This window comes from Cicer arietinum, chromosome 8, assembly GCF_000331145.2.
Source record: "Cicer arietinum cultivar CDC Frontier isolate Library 1 chromosome 8, Cicar.CDCFrontier_v2.0, whole genome shotgun sequence".
NCBI classification, from domain to species: Eukaryota; Viridiplantae; Streptophyta; class Magnoliopsida; order Fabales; family Fabaceae; genus Cicer; species Cicer arietinum.
The window spans coordinates 19,566,345-19,580,040 of record NC_021167.2 but is presented as its reverse complement, the minus strand read 5'-3'; the positions used below and the strand labels follow the sequence as shown (position 1 = coordinate 19,580,040).

General features: G+C 27.0%; 1 pseudogene; it reads right to left on the bottom strand.

The window, feature by feature from the left end:
• Nucleotides 1–13,456: 13,456 nt before the first annotated feature.
• LOC140918657 (zinc finger BED domain-containing protein RICESLEEPER 2-like) overlaps nt 13,457–13,696 on the bottom strand; it is a 1,510-nt pseudogene continuing 1,270 nt past the window's right edge.

Below are 13,696 nucleotides of genomic sequence, written 5' to 3'. Positions count from 1 at the left end.
TATATATATAACATCATCTATTGGTAAATATATTAAAGACTATCAAACAATCATAAATTATTAAGTCAATTATATCATACTAATCATATAATGAAAAATGAAATTCAATAGAACATGCTTAAGATATATTTTATCCAAAACAGCCCCAAATTTATGTTATAACAACACAAAATTGAGTTTAACTACATAGTCAATTGACAGGAACTTATAAGTATCATAATTGAGTAAATGAGCACTCTTTGGAAAGCTTATGATGTCTACTTTATAAATAAAATTTTATTTTATTCTATTTTTTTAAATTAATCCCCTAATTCTTGTAATTTATCAAAATAATACACAATGACAGAAAAAAAAAAAACAGCACAACAACTCTAGTCTTACTTGTAATCCATTTTTAAGCATCAATACTCAATCAAACATCACAAAGTTTGTACTCAATTTGAAGGTAATTGAGTCTAGTTTCCGGAAAACTAACAATTATTTAGAACTAAGGTATAGAGAAAATTGTATGACCAAAACATCACACATATGTCCTGCCAATTTTAAGTTAACAACACTCCTTCAATCACACTAATTTCCTAACAATCTTTGCAAACAAAAATGCTACAAATTTATGAATAAATCAATAATGAACACATCAAAATAGAATCACAAATTCAATTTACTCAAACTAATTTATCACAGTAATGAAACTCAAGGACTTGAATTTCAAACCCATCAAAAGAGCATAATTTCATGTCATCAAGGAAACACAATTCTACAATAATCTATTCTCAATTTCAGTCATAGAACTTCACATGCATAAATCATTTTAACCATCTATTTCAAAACCTCTAAATCCAACCAAGAATAAAATTAAAAATTCATTTCTTCGTTTCAAACCCTTAAACCCCAAGTCTTTAACCTATAGAACACATTATTTCATACATGCATGAATGAGAAATAGAAAAATGGAAATCCACCTCTTGATTTCCAAAAGAATGGAGAAGATGATAGTACTCTCAACTCTTTCTACCTTGACTTTGAGCAAAAATTGCACTTTTCCTTTCTCATTTCTTGTTTTGTCAATTTTTTTTCTCTCCTTCTCTTCTTCTCTCTTTCTCACTCTTTCTTCTTCTCTATCTTACCCTTTCTTCCTCTCCCTCTCTTTATTTCTTTCTATTTGGTAGTTATCTCCTCCACCCTTCTTCTTTTTCTTTTATTTTGTTTTATTTTGTTTTTCTTCCTTAGTTTAGTAATTTCCTTCATTTCTTTTCTTTTCTTTTCTTTCTTTCTTTCTTTCTTTCTTTATTATTATTATTATTATTATTATTATTATCATTATTATTAATTATTATTATTATTATTATTGTTATTATTATTATTGTTATTATTATTACAAATTATAATTGTATACTAATAAGTAAAACAAAAAATTACAACCAATTATTTATGCTGAAGAGGGATGTTACAGAAAAAAAAAGATGAAATGGGAGAGATTACAGTTAGAGGAAGTTATGATCAGAGGAAGGCTCAATCATAGGAAATCAAGTAAGAGGAAAGATTTGAATAGAGGAAGTCAAGTTAGAGGAAATACTTGTTTAGAGGAAGTCACACTAGAGAAATACTTGATAAGAGGAAGTCACGTCAGAGGAAATACTTGATTAGAGGAAGTCAAGTTAGAGGTACGACTTGATCAGAGGAAGTCACATCAGAGGAAAGACTTGATCATAGGAAGTCTAATTAGAGGAAAATTAGACCAAAGGAAGTACAATTAGAGGAAGAAATGGATTAGAGGAAGTCCAATTAGAGGAAGAACTAGATCAAATGAAGTCCCATCAGAGGAAGAACTGGATCAGAGGAAGGGTTCAAATAGAGGAAGTCAATTTAGAGTCTGCAATAGAAATTTTAGAGGAAGTCTACATCTTCAGGGAATTTTAGATGGAGTTTACGTAGAACGTCTAGAGGGAACTTTCAGAGGATACATAGAACGTCCAAAGGGAAGGTTCAGAGGATGCTTTAACATAGATAAAACACTAATTAACCCACTAACATTTCAGCCTCATTCATTCAATCCTTAACACATTATAGTCATCCACACACACATATGTAGAATGAATGAATTTTAAAGATTCATTATTTCTACATGCCAAACTTCACAGTTTTTCCTCAATCTAAATTTTAAAGATTCATTATTTCAAACCCATAAAATGAATTTCCAATAATGGATGAATTTAAAGTCAATCTCAAAATCCCACATGCAAATGAGAAAATTAGTTCTACGAAAATAACTCATACGCTTGAATTGAGAAATTTCCTTTAGAGTCTAGCTGGGTTCGAGAGTTTTCTGATTTCCTAGCTCTTAACACTTATGTCTCTGCTGCAATGGTTCAAATATGAGATTCCGTAATCTGGTCTATTTCTTTTTTTTAATGTTGCCTTTGACTGTAAACAACACAAAATATGAAGGAGAGGACATGCACGAGGTTAGATTAGAGGAAGAGAACTTCATATGGTTGCTACCATTGAAGGATCTTAGGAAGAAAAGGAAAAAGAGGGGATGTTGATGATGAACAATACAAAGTGAAACGAGTGTTAGGATGGAAGAGAAAGTGGGGTTGGTGGTGAAAGAAAAGAAGGTCTAAGTGGTAGGTATACATGTGATCGTGAAAGTGAGAGAGAGAGAGAAGAGAGAAGAGAGAGAGAGAGTGTAACACCCCAAATTTTATAATAAACTACTTTATTAATTAAATAGAATTTTAAATAATTAATTTGATGACTAATATTATTTTAGAATATATGTTGATAAATTTCGTGGCTAATTTTCGTTATATGAATGCTTTCGATGATGTGTTAGTTTGATACATGTTATATTACTTGAGCGATATAAATAATACATATTATATTTTGTTATTTGATATATTTAAAAAAAATAGTATTTTAGTGTAATATTTTTTTTATATTGATTATTTTAATTACTCTAATTTATAAAATATTAGTAATGTTTGAAAAACTAAATGGTGTTTGGAGGAATATTAAAAAGGAGATTAAATAATTATTAGTTTTATTTTAACAAAATAAAAATAATAATAGTAAAATATAAATAAAGAGACCAATGAGTTTGACTCTATGAACCCTAATTGTTAATAAAATAAAACAAACAAAAGAAGGGAAGGGAGTCGGAAGGGTAGCCGTAAAGCCAAAGAGGAAACACAACGTTTGACACCGGTGATGTTCCAGAAAACTTTCTCCATTTTCGCCCAAATTTGAGTATGTTATTTCAGTTATTTAACTAATCAATTAAACATAATTTTTCAGATTTTTAACAACCCCAATTTCTCTCTAAAATACTCGACTTCTCCGTTTGGGCTCGCTACGTATTGCAGTAGCCCTTTGAGGGATAAATTAGTTAATGTGAAAATATGGAAATTGTGAGATTAAAATATAGAATAGAAATATTTGTAGGGTGTTGATTGATTTAATTTGTTTGAATGTGTGGCATTTGATATTATTGTGATATTTGATTTAATTTCTTTAAATGTGTGGTGTGTGATATTATTGTGATATTGGTTGTTGAATTAATTTTATGCATATGTTTGATTAGATGAGTTTAAATGATGTTATAATAAAAATAGATGTGTTGTGATAATTATATGTAATGATGATAATGTATGATTAATAATGGTGATGTGATAAATTTGTGATGAATATATGTGTTGTTGTATGATTGATGATAGTGATTCTATAAATTGTGATGAGTTTATGTGATGATGATGATGATGTGTGATTAATTATAGTGATGTTATAAATTGTGATGAGAATATTGTGATTTCAATTTGTGTATGAGATGACTGTATTAATGGAGTATCATATACCAACGAGGGGAGAAAATAAATATTGTGAATTTGTGAAGTGGAGATTATTTTGTCATCATATAGGTAGGGCCTGACAAGCCTAGTGATTGCGGGGAAGTACAACTCAATGAGTCTGATCGTGGCGGTCTGCTGTCGAGCCTTAAGGCAAGATTGTTAGACCTTGGAGGTATTCGGGTGGGGAATTCCTAGGTGACTTGGAGGTAGCACTCCAAATGTCGGGAGCTACCGCGCAACACACGTTTACCTCGATTGTCGCGTATATGTGTCTCGGGTTGAGTTGAGGGGATCTATGAGGACAGGGCCAATTTGAATTGTCCGTCCACCGAGATGGTGGCATAGTATCAAGCCTCCTAACCAAGTACTTCAGAGTTAGAATGGTACCACATTGTGAAGTAGAGTCTAAGCTCATGCATAGCATTGCATTTTCTTGTGATTGTTTTGTTGCGATTACTATGTATTATGTGTAATAATAATTTATACGATGATTTGATGTTACAGTGAAGTGTATTGATTTTCTTTGATTTTGACTATATAATGTGATGTTTTTCCTTGAAGAATGTTTGTGTAATGATACGGTTTATTGATGATTAATTGCGTGTTCATCTTATTTATATTATACTATCAACATGATTTCAAAACTCACCTCCTTCGTTGTTTGTGTTTGACTGGCTTGGCCCTGCGTTTGCGAAATCGCAGTTATTACAGGTTAATGAGTCTCGAAGTTCAAGTTTGGGAGAAACCCCGCTCTGATAGGTGATACCGGGAATTAAGAGTTGTAATGTGTATTTTACTTATGCTATTATAAATGACTTTTTATATGAAAACTTAGTACGAGTAAGTCTTGGGAATTAAATCAAGAAATCCTACTTGAATCAAGTTCATTGATATTGTACTATTTTAAAGAAAAAAAAAAGTTGAATTGTGACATGTGTATTTGGAGAAACGTGATATCCTAAATCAGATATTAAAGTTTTATTCTCTTTAACAAACATTCTTTATCTGCTGCAAGTTTTCTTCAAATAATTTAGTATATATTATTATAAATGTTATTTTGGGGTTTAGGGTATCAAATTAGTGGTATCAGAGTAGGTCTATCCAATCAGGCCGAGTGGGTTGAGTGTCGATTCAATGTGAGTCAAATGTCTGTCATGTCAATTGTGTTTTCTTGTGTGTTAATGATTTTAACTATCATGTTTTTTCTCTTGTTATAGTATTGTGTTATGTGATGTATGCTTTTGTATAATTATACATATTTTTGAGATTACTAATTAACTATTTATTATTTGCTTACTCTGATTGTGTTATGGATCCTAAATTCCTACCCAAGTGAGTAAATAAACCATGAAATTACTTGTTAAGATTTGAGTTAATTTTAATTGTTGACAAGATTATGTTAGTTACTTGTTGCTTATTGCTGTCTATCGAACTATGATTTTTGCACTCATGTTGTATACGAATAGTTGGAAGTAATAATTTTGATTGACCAACTGTATGTTTCGAGTTATTAATCTCATTCACGTAATCTTAGTTATCAAATGCCATACCTTACTAGTTAGTTGTTTTAAAAGTTTGACTTTCACCCTTAATCAAGTTAAAATATTTAGTTTTGATATCTATTTGTTTAAAGCGTTTGATATAATAAATAATTGATTGAAACATTGGTTTCTGAATGGATTATATGTTTAAAACTTCAAGTATTGACTTTTACTAGGTACAAATTATTATTATTCTGTTAGAAACTCAATTTAGAGAAAAAATGATGTTTCGTTCTAAACTTTGAGTTAGATAGGAATATATCTCTTACGTTTAAAGTTTTAATTTTGACTAAAAATCTATTACTTTTATTTTATGTTGGCTTGTGTTAAAAAAAAATCAATTTTAAATCATAATGTTAACTTTAAATCACTTGAAAGTGTTGATGGTTGTATCTAGATGAGTAGAGTTTTGATATTGGTTTTGAAAACAATTTAGAATGTTCGTCATGATTTAGATAGTATGAAATTCATATTATTAGCAATAGTAATTCTTGAATATTAGAGGTTGGTAGAACTTCGAATTTTTTAAAAATGAATTTTGAAGGAGTTAAAATTTACTTATTTTGTATGATGAAAATAACTTTTGTTTGAATTACTCTTGATTATTTTAAAGAAAATAAATTGAGTTGAATTTTTGTTGATTTATAAAATAACAATAATTATATGCTATTGATTTTATTTAATGTTTAAAACAGCTTAAAGTTTACAATATGTTTTACTAGGTATTGTTTTTAAGAAAATTAAAAACAGTTGTTATTATCTTGGTTTAGGGGCTGGTGTGGATATTGAACCGTAAGGGTGTTGGGATATTTATTTAAAATGTTTGATTTTCTGATTATGATATTATGAACTCATTAGAGTTCGACTCGATGTTAGAGTTTTAGAGTTTAAGAACTCTTCAGTGATTTACAATAGTACTAATCATAAAATGTATACTAATTGAGAAAGAGAAGTAAAAAGAAGGGAAAAAAAAATAGAGTTTTTAAAAATCTTCTCAATAGTGAAATTCCTTTTGAAAAGTTATCTAAATTTTGGATTCTATAATTGATGTATTTTACAAGTAGAATTTTTTTTATTATGAATTAACCTAACAAAATGGTATGCATTAGATTGGTATGTGTAGAGTGCATCATGTAGATTGATATGTGTAGAGTGTCTCATGTAGATTGGTATGCATATAGAAACTAAAATTTATTTTATCAATATTTTTTATTAATTATAAAATTGCAATTTTTATTTGATACTCAATTTTTAAGATTAGAATAGAACTCGAAAATCTTTAAAATTGATGGTGTGTTATGTTTTGGACCAATTTTGTGGCTTGATTGAAACTGAGGGATGTATCTATAAGCATGTCAAGTAGTTAGTGTGAGAGGAGGGTACTATTTTGTAGATTTATGAATTAGTGTAATTCATTCTCATTATCATATGTCTTATGTTTTGTGTCACGTGCACTACTTTAATGTATATATATACAATTTTTTTTTTGTAAGTTTGAGAAAATAAGAAAATAATTTGGAACTATTTTGGAAGTGTTAATTAATTGTAAAATTTCCTATCTATTTATATATATAGTTTAAATTTTATTTCAAAATATAAGTTGAAAATAATAATTTTTACAGTGATGAACTATTTAAAAATGTGTTTTTGATGATTAAAATATGAATGAATTTTTAGAAATCTTATAGATTTTAAAAAATATATGTGATTTATTTTATTTGTATTGTATTTAGAAACGTGATTTATCTTAGTTGTTTTTATTTAGACTTGAATTATCGAAAAATAATTTAAAGAAAAATTTGGAATTCTCAATGAATTACTTTTGGGTGCTAAATATTTTTTAATTTTATTATTGTCTAATAATAATTATTTTATTATATTAATGATAATAGATAAGAATTTTAAATTTATAATTTTATATATATGAATCGGTGTGGATGTGAGCGGAGAAATTCGAACCCCATTATAGACGGGGATATGGCTTAAATTTTACACCTGCTATGAAATGAGGTGGATGCGGGTTTTCCGCGATTAGTCGGGTACGGAGTGGAGGAGGCCAAATTCGTCTCCGCCCCACCCCGTTGCCATGCCTAAACTCTAGGTTTGAATATTGAATCCTCATATGTATATACAAATTTAAAAACATTATAAAATTATTAGTGGGTGCAGACGGGTATCAATATTAAATCTTCTTTTGTCTTTTTCTTTTCTGTAAATACGATTCAGTTGATAAATGCAAGGATATTGATATGTAATAACTTGGATTCAAACTTGAGATTATCACTTCTCTACATTTAAGATGTTAAGATGTGCGAGTCTAGCCACCAAATTATTTGATATAAAAAAGTACTTTATATTTATCACTGTACATTTTAAATTTGTCTATTCTTTTCTGCTCTTCAAATTCTTTTTTTTTTTTGCACTTTAAATACATACTCTTTTTATATAACTACTACATTTATTTTTAAAATTTATTTACACTCGTTTTTCTTAATGCTTAAATGTATATTGTGTCCCTCTAGTTTATCAAAAATAAACTTTAGCCTCCTTATGTATAAAATTAATTTTTTGATCCTCCTATTAATTAATTATTAGAATCCTTTGGTCCCCCACTATTTTTTATTATGTGGCAATCATGTTATTATTGTAATTAACTTTATTTTTATCTATTTATAAATGAAAATATTAAATATAAAATAAATAAAATTTTAAATAATTTTAAATAATTTTTTGATAAAAATAAGTAAATTTAATATTATATTTAAAGGTTCAAATTTTAGTATTAATTTTTCAAATATCTTAAATTTAAATATTATAGTTTATATATAAAATAAATTTATTTTTAATATTTTAATATATAAATAAAATAAATATTATATAATATTAAAAATTTAATAAACTTAAGTATTAAAATTAAAATAAATAAATTTTATTTATTTTGTATAAATATTATAAAATATTAATTTATGTTAAATAAAATAAATAAATTATAAATATTTTATTATTTTAATATTTTCAATTCTAAAATTAAAACTTAAGTATTTTAATTTATAAATAAATAAAATGATTTTTAATATTTCATTATGTAAATAAAATCATATGCATTACAAAAATAATGACATAAAAAAATATATATTCTCATGAATGTCATGTAAGTACCAAATAATTAATGAGAGTTCCACGTTGTCAAAAAAAAAAAGTGGGGGACCAAAATAATTCAAAGAATTAGTTAATAAGAGACCAAACAACTTTAAAAATGAGGGGATTATAAGTTTATTTTGAGCAAAATAGAATGATCAAAATTATATTTATAATATTTTTTAAAGTTATTATTAATAAGACTAACACTAATAATTATTTTACAACGGTCTCATACGCGATTTGAATTATATTATTTAAAATTATAATATGAAACTCTTACCCATAAACTCACATTCTATCTTCTTTGATGTCTAACTTACTATATTTTTTAAAATTCACACAATTTAACTTTTCTTGCCAATTACATTTTATTGCTTTACTTTTTACTTATTTTAAAAACATCTTTTCTTGGATGTAAATGCTTGAACCTGAGAAGCTTCTGGTCCAGTCGGACCATAAAACTCACTAAAATAAGCAGCATTAAAACTATAAGACAAGTAAGCTTTTCAATTCCATTCAGTTAAATTCTTCCAACTTCTTTTTCATTGTGTTGTGGTCCATAGTTGATATTTGATGAAAAATCATTGACAATATGTTACAAAGTTAATTTCTTATCACATAAACTAATTTTGATGAAAAACATTGATACATTTGTAAAGTTGATATATTGTCAAAACTTGAACTTTCATGAAACAATTTTTTAACGTTAAAAATTCTACTCAAAATAAAAATTCTTTAATTTCTTCGAAATTCACTTTTGATAAATTTATCTTTATTTATTGTCGGATTTAATAGAAATAAAAAATGACTGTAAAATGTATTATTATTTTTGCTAAAAGAGTGTAAAAAAATTTTTAAAATAACCAAATACTAATATGTTAATATGTTTACGATAAAATGCTAATATGTTATAATATATAGTTGATATGTTAATTTTTTTTTCTTTACCCAGTTTAAACTCAAGACCTTCAATTATTTAACTTTAATATATCAATCATAATTTGAATAAAAATGAAACTTTCAATCATAATTATTAGAAGTCTATCTATATGAATCAAAATATAAATATATTATGATACATACTCTTTCCGATTTTATTTATAAATAAAAATAAATTAATTTTTTTTATATATTTATTTTAAAATTAAGATTAAATACATCAAATTTATTTGATTACTTTTTACTTTTAAATAAAGTTAGAGGAAGTATAGCACTAGAGTGGATTAGTGGTTGTTTGGTATACCCATTTAAGTGGCTTATTATTGCATATTCATAAATAAATTTGTGGAGTATACGACATTGTTTAGCTGGAACTTTGTCATTATGATGAATCACCATTTCTAACCTCTTAAAGCCAATTATTAATTGAATATAACACAAAATCAATTATTTGTTAAGAGTTTTTGTTTTGGACCAAACTCATGACGAGTCTACTCTGAATTGGACTCAAGCCTAAATAATCATTGAATTAGGGATCATAGCATATCAAAGAGAATTCAATGTGAGGGATCATTAGAATTTGCATAGACATTTTTTTGTCACCACATAATAGTGTTTTTAAAAATTGTAAAGTACGTTCTATTAAAAAGATATATGACGGAGGTTAATAGTATACAATATTCTAATATGAATTTTTTTTAATATAAACTAATTTAATTGTCAAAGTACATGTATATATTTAACCCCTATGATAAATTATACCGTCATTTTTTATGTGTTTCTACAACTCTGACCATAATTTAGGTCTACTTTAGATCACCTTTATAACCTTTAATTTTATGCAAAATTTCAATTTTTTTTAAATATTTTATTTTTAGTCTTTTTGAGATTTATTATTATATATTTTTTTTAAAAAAAACAAAATAATAAAGACCAAAACAGATTACTAAATATTAAAGAAACAGCTTTTATCTACACAAACTCTAATGATACTTTACTTTATTCATAGGACTTTAACTAAAACTTTAATATTTATACAAAAGTAAAGTGTTATTTTAGTTTCTTAAATGTATCAGATTGCAATCACTATATTGAAATTAAATATATTATTAAAATTTTATTTTAATATTAATTTTGTAGACCAAATTGATTAATAAAAAACAGATTTAAAAATTAAATTTACTAATAAAAAACATATTTAAAAACTAAAAAATTAATAAAATACTCATTTAATTATATTTTATATAAAAAATATTTAATAATCAATTTATCATTAACAACGTATAATAATTGACTGGATGTGGCTAAAATGGTTTGCTGATCAAGCAAAGTTGTACTTGTGCACGATCATCTCATGTCCCTCCCAAAATTTTTTGACAACAAATGTTGTCTGCACAAAATACTTCTCACTGTTTTATTTATTTATTTATTTAAAAAAATAAATTCGCTATCTCTTTTGGACTTTTTTTTTTTTACGTAATCTCTTTTGGAATTTGGAGCCATTGACGTTAAGGAAATGAAGATGACCCACAACACAAACAAATAGAAGGAATTTCGTGATGCAGAAGAATTTTTTTAATTAAATCATTACAACCATTAAATATTCGAATAAAGAAATTATTTTTCAACGCATAAACCACTATTTTGGTATGTGATTGTAAATGGTGTTGTTACTTTAGTATATGCCTTAGGTAAGGCTGGACAATGGGTTGGGTAGGGCGGATTCGGGCCCAAAAACACCAACCGGGCCAATCCGCGGTTGAACATTACAAGCTCATTTTCCTTCAATATAAAATTCGGGTATCCGGGTTGCGGGTTAAACGCATTGCGGGTTAATCGGGTGGTTACATCCGGGTTGAATCATTGTTTGGGCCATTCAATTTTTTTTTAGCCATTCAAATTTTTTTGACCCAATAACATATTTATCAAAATAACTATTTTTTTTTATTTCTTAGCAAAGTAGTAGTTTATTATCCAATATAAGACCACTTTTGAGCCATTTAAAGATAAAATTTGTACTCATTTTTTTTTTTAAAATTAGGCTACTAACTTTCACATAACATACAATTATATTCCTATAATGCAACAACTTACAACTACAACAACTCAGTTTACAACTACATTCACATAACATACAAATACAACAGCTTACAACTAAAAGTTTTCCACAATCCTTGTTTTTCAAATCCAACATATTACAGCTAAAAGTTTAACACAATCATTGTTTTTCAAGTCCAGCATATTATAACAGCTTAATTTTTCAACAACTCAAGTACATTCACATAATATTAATATTAATACATTCACATATCAGCTTAGTTTTTCAGAGCAACAGATTATAACAGCTTAGTTTTTCAACAACAGATTATCACAACATAGTTTTTCAACAACAGATTGTCACAACCTAGTTATTCAACAATAGATTATAACAACTTAGTTTTTCAACTACATTCACATAACACTAAAGTCTAATATTAATACACACTTCTTGGAAAATATTGATAGTTTTAATTGACTCTATGACAATACAATTATCAATATATATTTCCAATTGCCAACCTAAAAAATTAGAGCAAAAATTAGTATCCAATAACCAATGTAAAAATATGTTGTTGATGTGTACCATAGAAAAAATAATTCAATACCTGTTTGCAATCAAAATCAAAAAATTTCAGACTTGATAATGCCAAACTAAGAAATTCCAGACTTGATAGCAGCCTAGTTTGAATAACAAATAATGCAATCAACATTATTAGATCATTCATTTTGAATCAACAATAAGATCAAACTAAGAAATCAGGTTGACATACCAATATATGTTGTTCACAATAATATAAATTGTTGCTACTAACTTAGCTAATGTTAAATAAAGATTTAACACCAAGCAATCTGCAAGAACTCCTGCAACCTACAGAATCAATATTCATACTCAGTACTTTAATTTTATTAAAAATAAAATTCTAATAGTTCACAATGGACTAAAGATAAAAGGTAACATACATATGATAAAACACTTGTTTTTCTATGACTTGCAGCAAAATCAGTCTCAGAATCTAATGCACCAGCTGTTGGAAAATAAAAGGGTAATTATATAAGAATAACAAATTAATCTTATGTTCTTTCTTATCACAGAAATGCTAATATATGCTAACATATATCTATAACGTGCAGTTTAGATTCCTAACAGAGTAACAGTTGTGTTGTAGCTACTTACAATTTTGGTTAGTAACAATTTTTGGCAATTAAAATAACAATAAGATATAACGATAATAACTTACCAGGCATAACAACAGTTTATACAAATCCCAAAAACTTTGTGTTGATATTGTCATAGAGCCAAGTCAGTATTTGCCTTAAGATTGTGCGACTTCAAAAAATTCAAAAAAGTCTAAATCTGAAAAGTTTGGCAGAATTAGTTAGTACTAACACAATATTGACAAAATCATTTCAAATTAGTAACAATAAAAAGGAATATTACATACAATAATTTTATTCAACCACAACTAGGTGGCTGTGATGATGATCCACCTGTAGTATTTGCCTTTCCAACTGACATTCCTTGAAACTCTGAAATAATTAACAAAATAATAAACATTAAACTATATTATGAACATATAAATATATTAGAAAGTTCAAACAGTTAAAAGATACATAAATAATTTTACCTTTAATAATTTCTTCAGAAATATCAACATCTTCACTAAGATTTAAGTCTTTGAAACAAGTGAGTGAAGGTTTTAGCCAATTCTGAGTGCAAATTAATGCTTCAACCATTTCTGGCTTTAAAGAGCTTCTAAAGGTTTCAATTACTCTCCCACCAGTACTAAAAGCACTTTCAGAAGCAACTGTAGACACCGGTATAGCCAAAATATCTTTGGCTATAAGAGATAAGATTGGGTACTGAGTTGCGTTACATTTCCACCAAGCAAGAATATCAAATTTTTCACTCATCTTCACACACTTACTAGAATAATATCCAGAAGCAAATTAATGCTTCTGAGTGCAAATTAATGCTTCAACCATTTCTGGCTTTAAAGAGCTTCTAAAGGTTTCAATTACTCTCCCACCAGTACTAAAAGCACTTTCAGAAGCAACTGTAGACACCGGTATAGCCAAATTATCTTTGACTATAAGAGATAAGATTGGGTACTGAGTTGCGTTACATTTCCACCAAGCAAGAATATCAAATTTTTCACTCATCTTCACACACTTACTAGAATAATATCC